Genomic DNA, 20,533 nt, shown 5'->3' on the forward strand with positions numbered 1-20,533 from the left:
CTTGAATCGAAATGTTATCCAATAACTATTCGTTCGGTTCGTAGTTGGGAGAGGCAGGCAAGCGCCTCGTGCAACCATCGAGGGGCAACGTTCAATTCGGCCCTTAAAAGATTTTTGTTCAATGACTGTGGAAAATGGACAACAGACATCGCTTGAATTTTTTTATTAAATATGAATAATTGTTTTAAAAAATGTACGCCCCCAAGTCACTAAGTAACCTAACCTCAAGTGCCGAATTGTTTGCCGATGGTCTTTGCATAATAATGCCTCACATCATTATTCAAGGGCATATCTAATGGAATTTAGGGGTCAAGTGCCTTGCTCAAGGGCACAGTGGCATAATATGGCACCTAGGATACTGATGCCGGCTCACTCCCCAAGAGATTTTCCCTTCGGACTATGAATGGACGTACTCTTAAATACACCATCACATTGATTTAATCGCATGGTATCTTATCCAGTTTATTTTTACTTTAAAAATAATGAAATGCAGTACATATGAAACTAGCTACTGCTTCAGGGAAAACATTTGTTGTCAAAGTTATGTTTCAAACATGTTAGTGGCCACCAGAGGAGGCTGTGTTCCCATGTAATGTAGGTGATGACAGCCTAAACTCCCTTTCCATCTACCAACAGTAGAGCAGCACACTGTCATTGCAATAAATATTTACAAAGTCACAAGCCTATCAAGAGTATTCAGTTCATAATCCATGGTGAATTGTCAACCTGAGCAATAAGTATCTCTCATTCATGTTGTTGGCAAACAGATGTAATAATTCATTAGCAACCCCCTGGCATTGTTAAAGGGCAGCTGAACTCAAGAAACAACTTCTCAGGATGAAAACGGTCCATGTTGCATCAATATTAGTCAGAAACTTTTATTGTAGTGTAACGTATGACTTCAAAGTGTAAATAGCATCATATTTTGGTCATAAAGTTAGTGTCTTCCAGAACTGAGATTTGCGATATTTATGGAAGCTGTTAAGTTCCTAGAGCCAGTGGATATTTGAGGGTTGGGTTTTGATTTCAATCATGCCCACTTTCCTATTAACACAGGATGGTAACGCCTAGGAAGAATTGTTTTGCATGGAGAAACAGCTGCACTGATTGTGCTCTATCCAATCATACAGTACCTATCTATAGACAGTGAGATAGACCTACCCACATTATGCAGCGCCTCAGACTTGTTTACATAAGACAACACGTCACCAATGTTCTGTTCAAAGAACAGTGGCCCCTAAACCCTTTATCGAGTGGCCACTTGCTGATGTGTCTGCAAGTGTCTTGGGCAAAATGAGAATTGAGACGGTGCGCACTTGCATCCCCTATATGAAAAAAGATTGCAGTTAGAGTGCAGTATAACTGCATTTATTCTGCAGTTACGGTGTCCAAAATACCACAGTCGACTGCAGTTACGGCACTTATACTGCAGTTTCAAAACGGCAATCTTTTTTCAACTGCCACTTGTCAATATTCAAACATTCAAAACCCATTCGCGAGCATCTTGTGTCCCGCCGGAAACTTGTTTTTGCAACATGATTCGCTATTGTTATGAATTCCCTGCCGGTGACTCCCAGCACATCATCTTACAGCCCTCTCTCAGAGACACAAACTCTGTAAGTCCAACTACCGCAGTAGACACCCCCTCCCCCACTGAAGACTATCAGGCTAGTGTTGGTTGCTAGGGGTCATATCACACCGTGGGGTCAGCCAATCACAGGCAGTCATCTTGGGTCCCAGATCCCCAATTCCTGCCTCCCTCTCTCAGTCTCCTCCAAGCAGTGACAGAGAGAGCAGCAACGTCATCTCTGTCCTGCACATCAACTGGACTCATCTCTTTGGACATGTGGGATGTTGTGTGTGTGTGTACAAAGTAAGTTGTGTGACATGTACATACACTGAGTGTACAAAACATTCAGAACACCTGCTCTTTCAATGACAGAGACTGACCAGGTGAATCCAGGTGAAGACTATGATCCCGTATTGATGTCACCTGTTAAATCCACTTCAATCAGTGTAGATGAAGGGGAGAAGACAGGTTAAAGAAGGATTTTTAAGCCTTGAGACAATTGAGACATGGATTATGTATGTCTGCCATTCAGAGGGTGCATGGGCAAGACAAAAGATTGGAGTGCCTTTGAACAGGGTATGGTAGTAGATGCCAGGCGTTACAGTTTGTGTCAAGAACTGCAACACAGCTGGGTTTTTCACGCTCAACAGTTTCCTGTGTGTATTAAGAATGGTCCATCACCCAAAGGACAGTGGGCCAGTATACCTGTGGAACGCTTTCGACACCTTGTAGAGTCCATGCCCCCACGAATTGACCTGTTCAGAGGGAAAAAGAGGTGCAACTTAATATTAGGAAGGTGTTCTTAATGTTTTGTACACTCGGTATATATTGTTCTTCATACATAGTTGCATAAATTGAATAACAAGATGGCACAGTTGGAGAAAGCCGACACCTTACGAGTTCCAACCCGACTTTGCTATTTAGTTACTTTTTTCTTGTTTATCTTTACTTTTTCTATACAGAAAGTTCATACTATTATCACATATGACCGTGAAGCACTTTTGGACATCAGATCGACAGTTACTAACCTTGATTTCGACTTCAAACTCAGCTGTTCCCTTTTTCACACCCGACCCTATTGCTTTGTCTCAAGCTTTTGCGCACCTGATATAGAATACCTCTTGGTAAACTTCAGACCTTTTTTATCTACCAAGAGAGTTCTCATCTGTAATTGTCACGGCTGTCTACTACACTATGGTGTCCCACAGAGCCCAAACAGGCCACTTTACACACTGCCCACCTGCGGTCCAGAGGAGTGTGGCTCCAGTGTATCCAGTGGACTACCATCATTTGGATTATGCCCTCTCTCTGGAGCCTATGCCAACGGCGCAGCATGGACTTTATGGCCCCTCTCCTCCACCACATGGATTACAGGCATCAGACATTGTGCCGGCTGGTGCAGGTGTGCAAGGGGCTATTCCTGTTGTTCCTGCGCCAGCCCTGAGTGACTGGACTATTTCAACCTGGGAATACAAATGGCGGAGGAGCCAGTTGCAGACGGCAGTGAGGTTCTGCAGCCACCCAGACTCTACATTGCAGAGCAGCATGATTTTCTGCCACTCACAGCTCCACAGGTGGCCCTGCAGTTCTGTAGCCCGCTTGCAGTCCACTGGTCACCTATGTGGGAGCCAGCACCGGTACCAGCTCCTCTGCCACGGCCCCTATTGGAAGCACCCAGGCCAATCCAGCAACCCCTGCGACTACCAACAGTCCGGTTGCCTGGGCTGGATCAGCGATTCCTTGGACTACAGCCAGTCCGGTCACCTTTGACCTTTGGTGCTCCAGCCAATACCCCAGCTGACGAGAGAGATGGCACTCCAGCTGCTACCGCAGCTAGAAATCCAGCCTGTCCGGGAGCCACGAGCACCCTCAGCAGATCATCATCGGCCAGAGCTTCCCGGAGAGAGTCTCCAGCAGCAGGGGAACCTCCTCAGTCAGGCCTGCTTTCCTCAACTGACCCAGCCTAGGGGGCCCTCCTAGCTTCCCTCCGGGTATGACCCACCTCGGGTTGGTGAACCACCGCCACCAAGCCTGCTCTCCCCCGCTGAGGCAAGGCCCGTCTCAGTTGGGGAGCCACCACCATCGCTCCTGCTCTCCTCCCTGACCCAGGCCACCTGGGCCCTCCTGGCCCACCTTAGCACCGAACGAAAAGGGTAAATATCAGGGGATATCTTTATCTATATACTGTATTTTTTGGATATCTGAGATTTTATTCGAAATAAGAAGTAGACGTGCTCCAAATACGCATGTCCTTAATTTCATATACGAAGCTAGGATATTCTCCATAATGGGACAGTTTCTACATGCATCCAATCCGGACCTCCGAGATCTCCCTGCTACCATATACAGTGCATTCGGAAAGTATTCAGAACCTTTCCCTTTTCCACATTTTGTTACGTGACAGCCTTATTCTAAAATTGATTAAATTATATTTTTTATCATCAATCTACACACAATACCCCATAATGACAAAGCGAAAACATGTTTTTAGAAATGCTTACAAAAGTATTAAAAACAGACATATCTTATTTACATAAGTATTCAGACCCTTTGCTATGAGACTCGAAATTGAGCTCAGGTGAATCCTGTTTCCATTAATCATCCTTGAGATGCTTCTACAACTTGATTAGAGTCCACCTGTGGTAAATTCAATTGTCGAGACACAGATCTGGGGAAGGGTACCAAAACATTTCTGCACCATTGAAGGTCCGCAAGAAAACAGTGGCCTCCATCAGTCTTAAATGGAAAAAGTTTGGAACCACCAAGACTCTTCCTAGAGCTGGCCGCCCCGGCCAAACTGAGCAATCGGGGGAAAAGTGCATTGGTCAGGGAGGTGACCAAGAACCCGATGGTCACTCTTACAGAGCTCCAGAGTTCCTTTGTGGAGATGGGAGAACCTTCCAGAAGAACAACCATCTCTGCAGCACTACACCAATCAGGTATTTTTTGTAGAGTGGCCATACGGAAGACATTCCTCAGTAAAAGGCACATGACAGCCCGCTTGGAGTTTGACAAAAGGCACCTAAAGACTCTCAGACCATGAGAAACAAGATTCTCTGGTCTGATGAAACCAAGATTGAACTCTTTGACCTGAATGCCAATCGTCACGTCTGGAAACCTGGCACCATCCCTACGGTGAAGCATGGTGGTGGCAGCATCATACTGTGGGGATGTTTTTCAGTGGCAGGGACTGGGAGACTAGTCAGGATGAACGGAGCAAAGTACAGAGAGATCCTTGATGAAAACCTGCTCCAGACCACTCGGGACAGACTGGGTTGAAGGTTCACCTTCCAACAGGGCAACGACCCTAAGCACACAGCCAAGACAATCCAACCTGACAGAGCTTGAGAGGATCTGCAGAGGATAATTAACTCCCCAAATGCAGGTGTGCCAAGCTTGTAGCGTCATAGCCAAGAAGACTCAAGGTTGTAATCGCTGCCAAAGGTGCATCAACAAAGTACTGAGTAAAGGGTCTGAATACTGATCTAAATGTGATCTTTTTTTTATTTTTATTAGCAAACTTTTCTAAAAACCTGTTTTTGGTATTGTGTTTAGATTTAATCAATTTTAGAATAAGGCTGTAACCTAACAAAATGTGTAAAAAGTCAAGGGGTCTGAACACTTTCCGAAGGCACTGTATATGAGGCTTATCATTATACTGGATTTTGTACATGCCTTGTGCTGACATGAAATTGGTTAGTGCAAATCCTACCCTTGTAATCTAGGTGGGGAGATGTCTGGAAGCAGGAGATAATGGGATCCTTATCTTAGAACATACAACCTCTACCACCAAGTTCAATGTCAGATACTTTTGTCCCAGAAGGTCTGATTGGGAATTGGAGGTGCCCCTGTGATAATGAATATGGTTTGCCTAAGACTATCACAACAATTACATTGTCTATGCTAAATTTGTTTAAATTGTAAAATAAAGAAAATAGTTGGACTATAAGAAATACTTTTTATTCAATGGGGCTAGGCTGTCACGACTTCTGCCGAACTCGGCGGTCGCCGGTCTTCTAGCCATCATCGATCCACTTTTCATTTTCCTTTTGTTTTGTCTTGTCTTTCCACACACCTGGTCTCATTTCCCTCATTACATGTTGTGTATTTAACCCTCTGTTCCCCCCCATGTCTTTGTGCGGAAATGTTTATTGCAAGTGCATGTGCACGTTTTCTCTGGTGTGCGACGGGTTTTGTACCCATTTGTTTGTTGTTCTGGTCTCCGGTGGTTTTATGAATAAAACTGCTCCGTTGATTACCCAGTTTTGCTCTCCTGCGCCCGACTTCCCTGCCGCCAGTTACGCACTCCCTTACATAGGCAAAGCAGAGACTACAAAATACTTTTCATTTCACCATACAACAACATAGCATATTATTAAAGTACTGTATGTTTACAATATCATGAAAAAAAAGTATTTTCCACGTTCAAAATTATATTTAATATATTCATACGTTTTAAGGGGGCACTTTTGTCATGACGTCAAGGGGAAGGTGCTCTCTACTTAAATGGAAGAACAGAATCATTCAGATAGTCCGAAAAACAGTATATATGACAACCATCTCATATAACTGAAGGATGTCTCCTTTAATACCTGGAAAACGACAAAGTTGAAGTAGAAACAGATGCTGAGCATTGCTCATCTTCACAGAGGGACATGGGTGTCTTGATAGAGGTCAGCTGGTGAACCTACAGTAGGACATAAACAAATGAAAAGCACTCCTGGTGTTAGAATATCACTTCTTCAGGTCACCTACACCATCAGGGCACTTTAGTGTTTGGTTGTGTTAAGTTCATTCAGGTGTTTTAGTGTCATATAAAGATGAACTCTATTGTTGGGCTGGATCAACCAATAGTCAACACAACAGGTTGTCCTATCCCATTGAGGCCTTTGTCCTATGTCCATACATTTTCCCCCCATTATATGAATATATGATAACCACTGGAGTTTTTTGGACAATAATGTCCTCCAGGCTATACGGACGTCAGATCGTACAATTTACATCTCCCCTTTTCATGGCCATGGCTGGAAAGGATCCAACGTTTGTCAAATTAACGTAATATTTGACATTTCGTAGAAGATTAGGATAATTAACGCAGCAGGTTAGGAGAATTAAAGTAGCAGGTTAGGAGAAATAGCTTAAGGTTAGGGAAAGGGTTAGGGTGAGCTAAAATGCAAAAAAATATATTTGGGCGTTAACTTGACAAAAGCTGGCTCCCTTTTAGCCAAGACCCCTTTTCAGCCTAGATTACATGGTTGCCTTCAAGACAAGGTCGTTTATATTGAGCTGTGTCAGTAGAGTAGGCCTAGGCTACCGTCGTATTAATAAAGATTCTGCTAATGTCTCCAGTCATGTAAAGTGTAGTAGAATTGCATGAAATGTTTATCAAAGGCCACATTTTTCCTGCGCAAAGGAAAGAAACGTCTCTGATATAGCCTATAAACCTATGTCACTACACGCTTATTAATAGCCTAAATTATCACTATCCAATCTACTCATCATATCAGGAATAGTAGGTTTAAATTGGTCTGCGATGATAGAGGCATTCAATCCTTTGTTATTAAGGTGCATTTTTATGGTAAAAAATGTGCTTTGGCTAACTTACTGTAGTGTTGTTGTTAACACCTGGTTAGCATAACAGCTAAACTAAACTCAAAATCGATCAGACTTGACTTGCCAGTGATGAAATGATTGTAGCAGACCATGTATTGACAGCTGTCTGGGTTCAGGCCTTGATGGGCAAAACGGTTTCTTCGCTTTTCTGACAATTCTTGAGTCTTATCTCATTGGTATCACCAATAGTGTTTTGTGATTGCAGGGAATCTGTAAATCATTTCCCCCGTTGTCTTTCCTGCCTTGTCAGACCGTAGTGATGAATCAACTAGTTTTAGGCACTGTTATCATTTTTAAATGTATTTATTTCTATTTCACCTTTATTTAACCAGGTAGGCTAGTTGAGAACAAGTTCTCATTTACAACTGCTACCTGGCCAAGATAAAGCAAAGCAGTGCGACACAAACAACAACACAGAGTTACACATGGAATAAACAAACATACAGTCAATAATACAATAGAGAAAGTCTATATACAGTGTGTGCAAATTAGGTAGGATAAGAGGGGTGAGGCAATAAATAGGCCATTGTGGCGAAATTATTACAGTATGGCAAATTAAACACTGGGGTGATAGATGTGCAGAAGATGAGAGTGCAAGTAGTGGTACTGGGGTGCAAAGGAGCAAAATAAATAAAATAAATAACAATATGGTGATGGGCTATTTACAGATTGGCTATGTACAGGTGCAGTGATCTGTGAGCTGCACCAGCTGGTGCTTAAAGCTAGTGAGGGAGATATGAGTCTCCAGCTTCAGTGATTTTTGCAGTTCGTTCCAATCATTGGCAGCAGAGAATTGGAAGGAAAGGTGGCCGAAGGAGGAATTTGCTTTGTAGGTGACCAGTGAAATATACCTGCTGGAGCGCGTGCTGCGGGTGGGTGTTGCTATGGTGACCAGTGAGCTGAGATAAGGCGGGCTTTACCTAGCAAAGACTTATAGATGACCTGGAGCCAGTGGGTTTGGCGACGGATATGAAGCGAGGGCCAGCCAACGAGAGCATGCAGGTCGCAGTGGTGGGTAGTATATGGTGCTTTGTTGACAAAACAGATGGCACTGTGATAGACTGCATCCAATATGCTGAGTAGAGTGTTGGAGGCTATTTTGTAAATGACATCGCCGAAGTCAAGGATCGGTAGGATAGTCAGTTTTACGAGGGTATGTTTGGAGGCATGTTGCGAAATAGGAAGCCGATTCTAGATTTAATTTTGGATTGGAGATGCTTAATGTGAGTCTTGTTGGAGAGTTTACAGTCTAACCAGACACCTAGGTATTTGTAGTTATCCACATATTCTAAGTCAGAACCGTCCAGAGTAGTGATACTGGACGGGTGGGTAGGTGTGGGCAGCAATCGGTTGAAGAGCATGCATTTAGTTTTGCTTGCATTTAAGAGCAGTTGGAGGCCACAGAAGGAGAGTTGTATGGCATTGAAGCTTGTCTGACGGTTAGTTAACACACTGTCCAAAGAAGGGCCAGAAGTATACAGAATGGTGTCGTCTGCGTAGAGGTGGACCAGAGAATCACCAGCAGCAAGAGCGACATCATTGATGTATACAGAGAAAAGAGTCGGCCCGAGAATTGAACTCTGTGGCATCCCCATAGAGACTGCCAGAGGCCCGGACAACAGGCCCTCCGATTTGACACACTGAACTCTATCAGAGAAGTAGTTGGTGAACCAGGCGAGGCAGTCATTTGAGAAACCAAGGCTGTTGAGTCTGCCGATAAGAATGTGGTGATTGACAGAGTTGAAAGCCTTGGCCAGGTCGATGAATACAGCTGCACAGTATTGTCTCTTATCGATGGCGGTTATGATGTAATTTAGGACCTTGAGCGTGGCTGAGGTGCACCCATGACCAGTTCGGAAACCAGATTGCATAGCGGAGAAGGTACGGTGGGATTCGAAGTGGTCGGTGATCTGTTTATTAACTTGGCTTTTGAAGACCTTAGAAAGGCAGGATAGGATAGATATAGGTCTGTAGAAGTTTGGGTATAGAATGTCTTCCCTTTGAAGAGGGGGATGACCTCGGCAGCTTTCCAATCTTTGGGGATCTCAGACGATACGAAAGAGAGGTTGAACAAGCTAGTAATAGGGGTTGCAACAATTTCGGCGGATAATTTTAGGAAGAGAGGGTCCAGATTGTCTAGCCCTGCTGATTTGTAGGGGTCCAGATTTTGCAGCTCTTTCAGAATATCAGCTATCTGGATTTGGTTGAAGGAGAAATGGGGGAGGCTTGGGCAAGTTGCAGTGAGGGGTGCAGGGCTGTTGAACGGGGTAGGGGTAGCCAGGTGGAAAGCATGGCCAGCCGTAGAAAAATGCTTATTGAAATTTTCAATTATTGCGGATTTATTGGTGGTGACAGTGTTTCCTAGCCTCAGTGCAGTGGGCAGCTGGGAGGAGGTGTTCTTATTCTCCATGGTCTTTACAGTGTTCCAGAACATTTTGGAGTTAGTGCTACAGGATGCAAATTTCTATTTGAAAAAGCTAGCCTTAGCTTTCCTAACTGCCTGTGTATATTGGTTCCTAACTTCCCTGAAAAGTTGCATATTGCGGGGGCTATTCGATGCTAATGCAGTACGCCACAGGATGTTTTTGTGCTGGTCAAGGGCAGTCAGGTCTGGGGTGAACCAAGGGCTATATCTGTTCCTGGTTAAAAATAAAATTGAATGGGCATGCTTATTTAAGATGGGGTAGCAGTTTGTGGTAGCCACTCAGCTGTTTTTATCAGAATAATTAATGTGGTGGTCTTCCAACATGGCCACCAGGAGGCATTGTATGTCAACTGCAAGCCCTCTACTGGGAAAATATGATAATAACACAACAACTGATGGCAGTAGCTAACTACTGTAGCTAACTTCTGTAGCTAGCCAGCACACAAGCAACGCTAAAGGGATTGAAAATGGATAGCATAACTCTAGCCAAAAAAATTAAATACTCTAAATATTAGCTAGCTGGCATGTGTGAAACACGTTCCACACATGCTAGGAATGTACAGTATTTCCTCCAACGTTATAATGAAAAGACGCCTCTCGGTCCCAAAACACACATTTTCTGGACACTTGTGGGAGGAGTGTGTTGTGTTCATCACTGATTGCCTAGTTTAACATCCATGATTCGTATCACAGTCTATTTTGTTTATCGGAAATGACTAGGTGATTTGGTGGCTCTATTTCCTTTGTATATTGAGATGCTACTCGTTGAGATAAAACCTCATCTTCAACTGAGAACAAATGTTTGTTGAAAAACATAACATTTGGCAAACGAGGATGTCTGAAAGTATTTCTACAATATCTCTACCTCCACTGGAGCAGTTCGTGATTCAAAGGGCCCTTCTTCTCCACTGTCTCGGCACCGAGGGCCTGCAGATCTTCCAAACGCTCGGGGAAGCATACACATATGATGCAGCTGTTGAACTTTTGGATGTACATTTCGCAAAGAAACAAGTGTGCTTCTGAAGAGGTTGGATAGAGGGAGGCGCTAGCATTCGTCTGGGCCTGCGAGCGGTGGCACATTTACCTCTACGGGCCTTCTTTCACCCTGTGCACCGACCACCAGGCCCTCACAGCCTAGATGTCTACCTCCGGGTCAGGTCACAAGCCCCTCCGCATGTACCGCTGGGTAGACGGCCTCCAGCAGTATAACTTTAAGCTGTAGTTTACGCCGGTCAGGGACAATGTGGTGGCTGACCTCCTTTCACATCAGTTCCCCCAGACCCCACCTGTGCCCAGGTTGACTCCGAGGAGGACCTCATCCAGCTCCTACACTCACCTCTCCAAGACACAGTGTCGCTCAAGGAGCTGACCCGAGAATCAGCCAACGACCCCATCTTCACGACCTTGCGGGAATACGTAGCCTATGGCTGGCCAGCACAGCTCCCGTCGGAACTCCAACCATATGCCAGGTTTGAACATGAGCTGTCATGCTGGGATGACACGTCTGGCTCGCGGAAACTGCACCGTCATACCAAGCAGCCTCAGAGGATGAGTATTGGCCATGGCTCATGAGGGCCACCTTGGCATTGTGAAGCTTAAGCAGCGCTGGCGGGACCTGGTGTGGTGGCCTGGCATCGATCATGATATCCAAGGGCTAGTACGTGACTGTGCTCCATGCCTTGTCAGTGGAAAGACAGGCCCACCCCCGGCATCACCACTGCAGCCACTGGCCTGGCCCTCCTGTCCATGGGAACATATCCAACTGGACATCTGAGGTGAACTCTACAATGTGCCACATCACCAACGCTTCCTGATGGTTTCGTATGACCTTGTCTAGTATAGCAGCCATGATTCGTATCATCGATTGGACAGTCTATTTTGTTTATATGTTTTTTATCGGAAATTACTAGGTGATTTTTGAGATGTTACTTGTGGAGATGTGAACAAGTGTTTGTTTTTTTAAACATAAGAGTGCTGATGATAACGCCCACTGTATGCGCTTTCGGTAGCTTGATTGTGTCCAGACTGAGGAGAAATCTGCATACAATGCAGCCCTGGTCAGCCAGATCTGAACACAATCAGACCACAAAGCGACTTTTGTGTGTCTTGACCAGAGTATGGGAGCATAGTTGAGCAGTTAGTTATCCCGCTCACGGATCGCGCTCCACTTCCTTTCCAACCATTCAGCTAAAAAATAATATATATATTTTTTTTTAAATCACAATTTAACCAACATCCATCTATTTTTCTGACTACCTGGACCTAACATTTGGTTTTAGGTATTGAAACCAAACCATATGAGTTGAATGAAAAGTATTTTAATAAACATTAAAAGGTAAATGTAAGAAGCGCTCATAATTTCAAATAGGCTACATGTCATATTAAACAGCATATAAACACTCTAAATAGGTCAGGAGACAGACAGGGAGCCTAAGAAGGAATGGAAGTGAATTATTTAGGCTATATTATTTCAAGGCTATAGCCTACAAAGAAATACATTGTGAAGCATTTGCAAGTGCAACACTATAGGCTGGTAGGGACATAAAGTGCTCAGCTGTCAATGTCCGTGTATATGAGATGAGAAAATGAGTCAGTCGCAGGACACCGAACTGAGTAAAACATACGTTATTTTACTCTATGAAAAGTTCAAATACAAAATCCACGCAGGGATAAAACAATAACTATACATACAAGGAACACGACCAACAGTAAAACAATAACGCACAAAAAATACTGAATATCGGAGGGTTTAAATAGGGAAGTAATCATAACGAAATGGGACCCAGGTGTGAACAATTAAGACATAACAAATGGACAAAGAAACATGGATCGGTGGCAGCTAGAAAGCCCGTGACGATGACCGCTGAACGCCGACCGAACAAGGAGAGGCACCAACTTCGGCGGAAGTCGTGACATCAGCATTTAAACAACATTTCGTGGTTTAAATCACTATATTTTATAAATTGTGCATATCGGCTGTGACTTACTTAGAATTAAATATAAATTAAATGAAAAATGCCTTATTAGGCTCAGTCTACAGTGCCTTTGAAGTAATTTTTAGAAATAAGAGTTTGGCCAGTCTGTGGCTTCAGGCTGATGCAATGGTGCCTGGAGAACAGGCCAGCAGCGTTCTCCGCGCTTGCAGAGCCACTGGGGATGCTAAACACCCTTTTGGCCACTCTTGCCAGGCTGGGGAGAGACCTACAGTACAGTATGTTTTAACAGGGAAGTTTGGTAGGGTGACCTGATTTTATAACTATGAAAATAATTTTGTCGAACAGATTGAGAACCCAAAAGTTTGATTCTAGATGGGGAACAATAAATCAAAAAATGATTTGGTAAGGGACATGTAGGGTCAGATTCATGACATCTTGTCTTCAGGATATTTTATTATCCATTTTCTTTATGTAGTCTGAACAGTGGAACAATTCTCATTCTCAACCATGTGCTATAATATAGCGTAATTAATGTGCTTGTCAGCAAGAACACTACTGTTATTCCCCACAATTATTTTTGTAACGTCTGCTTCCAGCTCACACTCTCAAACACGCAGATCCCCTGAACGCAGCTCACTCTCCAGATCCCAATCACCTGAATTCTGATCAGCTGTTCACACACCTGTATGTCATTTACACACACTATTTAGTTCAGTTCTTTGCACCCCATCATTGTAAAGTATTGTTTATTTTGATACACATTTCTATTTGGAGCGCTGGGTTTTTCCCGTATTAGTCCTCCTGTGTATTGTAGTTTTTGGCCATCCTCACTAACGTTGATTTTTTTTGCCTATTCCCTGCCTGTACTTTTGCCTATTGGATTTACTATCATCAACCTCTTGCCTGATCTCCCGGACTACGTTATTAGCCTTTTCCCTGCCTGTACTGTTACCTTTTTGGAGCCCCTGTGTATGACCTTCTGCCCCTGGACCCAGCTACCTGCCTCCTCCTGTGGTCCTTTACAATCAAACACCTGCGGCGCCCTGCGCTTGAAACCAGCTCTCTGTCTCCCATCATATTCATTGCAATTTTATTATTCCACTTCTTCACAATTTTGCCAGTGTAATCACATATTTGAAATTTGATATGCCAACTTGTGTCTTTGAACATGAATTATATGAGGCTATGTATTTTGGCAGCCATTCATGGACAGTTTTGAATACGTCGTACAAATAAGCATGGGATATGCTCAAGGAATCAAATCAAATGTAGGACATTTTAGTATTGTGCACATGCTAGGCAGAAATGGTAAGGGAACTCAACTTTCGTCTATGTAGAGTAAGATGATGGCAAGGATCTTCAACTAGTAGGTATAAACCACCTGAATAATGATATTCATTGGGTTTTTCTTAAAGGTTGGATGTTGTTGAGAAATGAATTGTTATAACAATAACATTTTCAAACACCCAGCACTTGGGAAACAGATCAGGGGTGGCCAACCCTCCTGGAGAGCAAGCAGGATTTTATTCCAGTCCTATTTTAAAGAGATCGTTCGCCCAAATGACAAAATATCTCCTTACCTTGAAAACAGTCTATCAACAAGGAGACTGCAATCTATGATTTGGTTACCCACTGCCATCAACCAGTAATATGAATATTTCCTGTGCAGAGCCTTGGTGTAGTGGTAACACTCCCTGGCACGTGTCGTATACAACTTTCCACCTTAGAACAGGGATCAATCCCTGCTTCCAACCTTCTGACTTTTTCACCCATTTGCCTGTCTCCCCATCTCATTTAATTACTGTGTGAATAAAGTGTCAAACCACCTAAAAAATAGTATCATACTTTACATTTCATCCCCCCCAAAATCTCAAAGTAACAAAATCGTTGAATTTTGAGTGTTCGTTTAATGTTCAAAGTATGCTGAATTCACCTAAAATAGAATTGCAGGAAATGAGCTTTAAAACAGTACAACTTTACTGGGGGAAGACCAGTCCCTCCCCATCTAGGGGTTGTGCCAGTAAATCTCACACCAAGCTTTCTTCAAAAGTTGGCTGTCCTGGTAGACTCTTCTAGCCTATTCACTCTATTGTTGGCGGTGCTTGTCTACTCAACGGCACAACTGCAGGTGCTCATACACAACAATACACAACTAGACTGTCTACAAGTTAAAACCCCTCACATTTTTCACATCTTTGCTAAAATCCCATCTAAATGCCCCATTATTGACTCAGAGTGTAACTAAACCCTTTTTATTTTCTTTTTTTTACAGATGAACATGGTTTATTGTATGATTACACATCTCCATAATCATTCTTCATGTCTTTCCAGGAGACTTGCAGTACAAGACAAATCTTCTGAAGAGGTCGAAGCAGTGGGTGGGACTCTAACCCGGAAGCAGTGGGTGGGACTCTAACCCTTGCCACATCTGACGCTCGTCGGATGTGGCAAGGCTTGCAAACTATTACAGACTACAAAGGGAAGCACAGCCGCGAGCACAGCCGCAAGTAACACAAGCCTACCAGACGAGCTAAATTACTTCTATACTCACTTCGAGGCAAGCAATACTGAAGGCCATGAAGTGGCCATGAAGTGCTTTGAAAGGCTGGTCATGGCTCACATCAACACCATTATCCCAGAAACCCTAGACCCACTCCAATTTGCATACCGCCCCAACAGATCAAACAGATGATGCAATCTCTATTGCACTCCACACTGCCCTTTCCCACCTGGACAAAAGGAACACCTATGTGAGAATGCTATTCATTGACTACAGCTCAGCGTTCAACACCATAGTGCCCTCAAAGCTCATCACTAAGCTAAGGACCCTGGGACTAAACACGTCCCTCTGCAACTGGATCCTAGACTTCCTGACGGGCCGCTCCCAGGTGGCAAGGGTAGGTAACAACACATCCGTCACGCTGATCCTTAACACAGGGGCCCCTCAGGGGTGCGTGCTCAGTCCCCTGCTGTACTCCGTGTTCACTCATGACTGCATGGCCAGGCACGGCTAAAACACCATCATTAAGTTTGCCGATGACACAACAGTGGTAGGCCTGATCACCGACAACGATTAGACAGCCTATAGGGAGGAGATCAGAGACCTGGCCATGTGGTACCAGGATAACAACCTCTCCCTCAACGTGATCAAGACAAAGGAGATGATTGTGGACTACAGGAAAATGAGGAACGAGCACGCCCTCATTCTCATCGCCGGGGCTGTAGTGGAGCAGGTTGAGAGCTTCAAGTTCCTTGGTGTCCACATCACCAACAAACTAACATGGTCCACGCACGCCAAGACAGTCGTGAAGAGAGCATGACAAAACCTATTCCCCCTCAGGAGACTGAAAAGATTTGGCATGGGTCCTCAGATCCTGAAAAAGTTCTACAGCTGCACCATCGAGAGCATCCTGACTGGTTGCATCACTGCCTGGTATGGCAACTGCTCGGCCTCCGACCGCAAGGCACTACAGAGAGTAGTCTGTACGGCCCAGTACATCACTGGGGCCAAGCTTCCTGCCATCCAGGACCTCTATACCAGGCGGTGTCAGAGGAAGGCCCTAAGAATTGTCAAAGACTTCAGCCACCCTAGTCATAGACTGTTCTCTCTGCTACCGCACGGCAAGCGGTACCTGAGCGCAAAGTCTAGGTCCAAAAGGCTCCTTAACAGCTTCTACCCCCAAGCCATAAGACTCTTGAACAGCTAAATAAATGGCTACCCAGACTATTTGCTTTGTCCCCCCTCTCTTTTAAGCTGCTGCTACTCTCTGTGTATGATCTATGCATAGTCACTTTAACTCAACCACATGTACATTTTACCTCAGTTACCTCAACTAACCTGTGCCCCCGCACATTGACTCTGTACCGGTACCCCCTGTATATAGCCTCGCTATTGTTATTTTGCTGCTGCTCTTTAATTATTTGTTTATTTTTTACTTAACACCTATTTTCTTAAAACTGCATTGTTGGTTAAGGGCTGTAAGGAAGCGTTTCACTGTATGGTCTATACCTGTTGTTTTCGGCGCATGTGACAAATAAAATATTATTTCATTTGGTGAAGAACATCGCCACAATGCCAAAGTCTGCTAAACCAGCTGCCATTACCCAACACAAGAAGAGGTTCACCAGCTGAAGAACATTCTGGAACCTGCCTGGAACATTCAACGAACACAACATCCATATAGATTTCGACTGATGTTGTAGTATAATATAGAATGCCTTGTATGCTCACAACTGCATTGTGGTATTGTTATTGCTAGCTGTTATACATATGTATATGATGGTGTTTTATATAATATTTTTTACAAGTGTACTGACAAGTGACTAAATGATTCCAGCTGCATCAGAAACCAATAAAGTGTTGAATTCAACTTCTGTATCAATTAATTGTGATATTCATGAAATGTATTTGGATAAACTAGCTTCAATCTTACTGATAAAACAAAAGATGCAGGGAATTGGTGTATCATTTAAACTTTAATTTGTTGGCAAGTAAACATGTTTCAATAAAACAGTATGTTAGTCTGTCAATATAGCAAATAAGTAGACATATGGCTTGTATTCAATGCAAAGTGTAAGGACTGACGCTTGAGTCGAGAAGTAGGTACCGGGAGTCAACATTTAATTGGAACAGACAAGGCAAAGGACAGGAACAGCGTCAGAACCGGATAATACACAGACGTAAGATAATTAATGCAGACGCAGGGAACAGAGCTGGGGAACAGACAGATATATTGGAGGTAATAAAACAGGTGATTGAGTCCAGGGGAGTCCAATGAATCGCTGATGTGTATGACGAGGAGGTGTGTGTAATGATGGTTGCAGGAGTGCGTAATGCAGGGCGCCCTCGAGCGCCAGGGGGGAGAGCGGGAGCAGGCGTGACACAACGTTTATTTGCTCAGGAGACCGAGAGGAGTTCACACAGCAGTATGCAGGAACAGTTATGGCAATGTATCACATATACACAGTAGAATACAAATATACCACTAACGCTTAATAAATACTACAGTTTTACAAAGGGAATACATGCACATGGTGTTTTTGGGTGGTGCAGTGAGGTGTCCGGAGTCACTTTGATACAAGGGGAGATTGTTGTTATGGGACCTTTCACATCTCCTCTTGAGAGTCATCAGATTATTTGTATCCAAGTGGTATTGTCTGTGAGAGAAAGACAAAAATGCTATTAGATATTCATGTGCAATCGTTGTGTACTGTCTGTATTCCTGCTGTAGCAGCATGGTGTAAAATATGAAACATCCCACAAACCCACGTTAGCTAGCTTGCTACAACAAGCAGGTATAATTACTCCAAGACTAATATGAGTCATAAAGCCAAAGTCATTCCTTTACACTCTGCCATCATCATCATCAACATTTCTCAATTTCTCCACCTAATGAGAAGCACTGAGGCTAGCTAGGCTAGTTAGCTAGCTATAATGTCAGACTACAGTACATTTTAGGTATAGCAAACACAGCTAGCTAAACTTGGCTAGGTTGGCTTGTGGTGGTACTAGCAAGCCCAGTTATGGCCAAATCTATCACAAAAATTGCACTGTACTGAACAACACTGCCTCGTGCAAAAAGAGAGGTTATATTGCAAATGAGTCAACTTAGATATCCTGCAATGTCTTGGCAGATAGGAACATTGTTGAGACCAATGGCTCTATTGAATAAGGACACCCATAACTACTCGCTGCCAGCGTGATTGTGCAATTGGCAAAACACAAAGGCCACAATAATTGCTATAAAACATGACTCCATTCATTTTTAGATCAGACAGACAGCAGGCTCAATCAACAAATGAAGTCATTGGTTGAACTCTCCAGGTGCGAAAATAAAACAAATATATATACAGATATAGTGCATAATTGAATGAATTAAATGTATGAATGTATGAAACATCCTCTCATCATTCATAATTATGTAGGGAGACTGGAAAAATACAGGAACACCCATCCTGTAGAATGAATGCATTTGAGCCAATCAGTTGTGTTGTGACAAGGTAGGGGTGGTATACAGAAGAAGATAGCCCTGTTTGGTAAAAGGCCAAGTCAATATTATGTCAAGAACAGCTCAAATAAGCAAAGAGAAACGACAGTCCATCATTACTTTAAGACAAAGGTCGGTCAATATGGAACATTTCAAGAACTTTGAAAGTTTCTACAAGTGCAGTCGCAAAAATCATCAAGCGCAATGATGAAACTGGCTCTCACGAGGACCGCCACAGGAAAAGGAAGACACAGAGTTGCCTCTGCTGCAGAGGATAAGTTCATTAGAGTTACCAGCCTCAGAAATTGCAGCCCAAATAAATGCTTCACAGAGTTTAAGTAACAGACACATTTCAACATCAACTGTTCAGAGGAGACTGCGTGAATCAGGCCTTCATGGTCGAATTGCTGCAAAGAAACCACTATTAAAGGACACCAATAATAAGAAGAGACTTGCTTGGGCCAAGAAACACGAGCAATGGACATTAGACTGGTGGAAATCTGTCCTTTGGTCTGATGAGTCCAAATTTGAGATTTTTGGTTCCAACTGCCGTGTCTTTGTGAGACGCAGAGTAGGTGAACGGATGATCTCCGCAAGTGTGGTTCCCATGCAGTGGCAGATTGAGGTATAGGCGACATGGGCAGCAACTTGCTGGGGGTGGCACCGGCTGCCTGCACAAAGAAAACGTAATGGTGACATTTGCGCGATAGGTTTTCTATCGCTCATTTGCAAGTCACGTCAATGATATCATGTCACCGTGTGGGACTGTGGGTCAATTAACCTTAGTTAATAAAGTGGGCGCCCTGATTCTAGTTTGTGAGCTAGGCAGGCTACTGCCTGGGAAGGTCTCCCACTCAGAAGTACGAGATGCTACCAAATAAATCACAAATCATTCATAATACTGTGAATATATAGTTTCACAGACATATTGTTGCATTTTTTTCTGGTTTGTGCGAAATCGTTAAGAATAATATAAAACCAGTCTGCACACCACCAAGGTGAATTGGTTTAGTCTTGACTCTTGGTTGACAGTGTTGGGGGACGGGTAATGTACTGATGCTTGCGTGCCAATGTAACAGTGTAGGTTCCGTCCCTCTCTTCGCCCCAACCTGGGCTCGAACCAGGGACCCTTGCACACATCAACAACTGACACCCCACGAAGCATCGTTACCCATCGCGCCACAAAAGCCACGGCCCTTGCAATGCAAGGGGAAACCCTACTTCAAGTCTCAGAGCGAGTGACGTCACTGATTGAAATGCTATTAGCGCGCACCACTGCTAACTAACTAGCCATTTCACATCAGTTACACCAAATCAACTCAAGATTGTTTCTATTTGTCTTTGTTACTTCTTTTGATATTTATGAGTCTTATTTTTATATGTATATTTATATTTATATAGTTTTAAATGTTATGATTATTTATTTGTGTTGTTCCAAATGTCTGAATAAAAATTACAGATAGTGCAGAATGGTGCTTTTTTTGGGCAGGGGGGCTGAAGGAGGGGGTCGCCCAGCATTCTGCAGCGATATGCCATCCCATCTGGTTTGCGCTTAGTGGGATTATCATTTGTTTTTCAACAGGACAATGACCCAAAACGCACCTCCAGGCTGTGTAAGGGCTATTTGACCAAGAAGGAGAGTGATGGAGTGCTGCATCAGATGACCTGGCCTCCACAATCACCCGACCTCAACCCAATTGAGATGGTTTGGGATGAGTTTGCCCGCAGAGTGAAGGAAAAGCAGCCAACAAGTGCTCAGCATATGTGGGAACTCCTTCAAGACTGTTGGAATAGCATTCTAGGTGAAGCTGGTTGAGAGAAAGCCAAAAGTGTGCAAAGCTGTCATCAAGGCAAAGGATGGCTACTTTGAAGAATCTCAAATAAAAATTGTATTTTGATTCAACAGTTTTTTTGATCATACATGATTCCATATGCGTTATTTCATAGTTTTGATGTCTTCTCTATTATTCTACAATGTAGAAAATAGTAAAATTAAGAAAAA

The sequence above is a fragment of the Salmo salar genome, chromosome 22 (genome assembly GCF_965601325.2).
Source record: "Salmo salar chromosome 22, fSalSal1, whole genome shotgun sequence".
Classification (NCBI taxonomy): domain Eukaryota; kingdom Metazoa; phylum Chordata; class Actinopteri; order Salmoniformes; family Salmonidae; genus Salmo; species Salmo salar.